Source organism: Habropoda laboriosa, unplaced genomic scaffold (assembly GCF_001263275.1).
Source record: "Habropoda laboriosa isolate 0110345459 unplaced genomic scaffold, ASM126327v1 scaffold126, whole genome shotgun sequence".
In the NCBI taxonomy this organism is placed as follows: domain Eukaryota; kingdom Metazoa; phylum Arthropoda; class Insecta; order Hymenoptera; family Apidae; genus Habropoda; species Habropoda laboriosa.
Genome location: NW_017100288.1, coordinates 2,478,595 through 2,480,295, shown reverse-complemented (window position 1 = coordinate 2,480,295; position 1,701 = coordinate 2,478,595). Strand labels below are relative to the sequence as shown.

General features: G+C 38.3%; 1 protein-coding gene and 1 non-coding gene across 2 annotated transcripts in view; one reads left to right on the top strand and one right to left on the bottom strand.

The window, feature by feature from the left end:
* Positions 1-1,701, bottom strand: part of LOC108573784 (serine/threonine-protein kinase S6KL) — a 96,871-nt gene that overhangs the window by 93,012 nt on the left and 2,158 nt on the right. The window lies entirely within an intron of this gene.
* On the top strand, positions 1,597-1,670 carry Trnan-guu. The gene has a single exon. It is a non-coding gene; the product is annotated as a tRNA-Asn (tRNA).

Genomic DNA, 1,701 nt, shown 5'->3' with positions numbered 1-1,701 from the left:
TATTATTATTAATATTATTATTTGTATTATTGCTATCATCGTTATAATAATAATTATTATTATTACTGTGAGAAACGTGTTCTTCAAAGCAAAACATAATTCCCCGATTTACTTTTATACGCCTTTTGTTCCGTTACAACAAGAATGCGATCGTGTTTTTCTCGTGAGAAACTCTCTTCTTTGCGAGAGAAAGAACGAGAGACAGATCGAGATTCGATTCCCCTCCCAATTCGTTTAAATCCTGTCGCCATCTGTCATCGATCTTGTACAACAAGCTAGATCTCGGTTAAGAAATGGTAGAAATTATTGAACTTGCCTTCTTCGAGCGATCGATAAGCTGTTTACATTAGTTTGCACGGATATATTTCAATTCTCGAGATACATCATGTCGAGGATACCCAACTGCAACCAAGACACTACTACTGTCTATCGCGGTTACAACATGCTAACAAATGACTCAAGCAATAACACTCGTGTACAAAGACACCCACTGGAGTCCGACATACGGCTCGAAAATACAAGCTCTTCCACATTCCATTCGTGCTCGGTGAAACCTAGTCGCAAAAACATTATTTTTCATTACGAGCTCCCACGAAATTCCGATAATTTACTCGATCGAAAAATTCCCGATTATCTTTTCCCCTGAAATTTTGTGTGACTCGTTTCTGAGAAAGATTTCACGGATGAAGAATCACTGTGTCCACGGAAAATGTACTTACTTGCACAAGAGAATCGCGAGATTGGTCGCGAAATAATCTCGTGAGTGCGCCAGGCACGACATTTCTCCGTGACGCGGTGCATCGATTCATCAAAAGGCCGTATGAAAAGTTAGCGTGCTCTCGCGCACGCTTTGTAAACAGTGAGGATACGCGAGGTGAGTGGACCCCGGCACGAAAATGTCAAGGCGGAACGATGGGATTTTGCAACGAGCTGCAGAGACACGACCGTTGGCTTTCTTCGATTCGAGTCCCCGTTACATACTTTTACGCAAGAACGACCGACGAAAAGCGTCGAGACACCACAGCTCGCAGGAAAATAATTTGTATCTTGGCCTGGAACGTTCACTTCCTCGAGATCTAGGTGTACACTTTGACTATGGTATATACAGACAAATAGGTAAACAGGAAAATATAGCAAATAACGTTTAATGTTACGGTTAAACGAATTTCATATTGATGATAAAATATGATTTTCATAATGTACTGCATATAAATCGTAGGATGCATATGCTTTTGAATGTTTCATGTTACTTTAAAATTGATTTTTAATGGTTCTTGCAACTGCTAGCATAATATATTGTGATAGAAAAAGTAATCTGACATTTATGAACAAATGTTCGATGATCGATATAAACGTATTACGATGTTCAAAAGTTATTATAACATATGAATGAAAAATAAAAATCTTAACATTTAATATATAGCATAACATATAAAAAATTTAAAATATTTTCTTCATACGATGTGTCAACAGTGTTTCTGTTAAATGTTGAAGTTAAAAACAATAAAGGTTGCAAAATAAAGACAAGTGACGAAATAAATAACCGGTACGCACGAAATGATCGTAAAACAGTTGAAAAGAGAGCAACAGTCAATTGCCTCCGTGGCGCAATCGGCTAGCGCGTTCGGCTGTTAACCGAAAGGTTGGTGGTTCGAGCCCACCCGGGGGCGAGATTACTTTTTTTCTTTGTAACAAGAATCA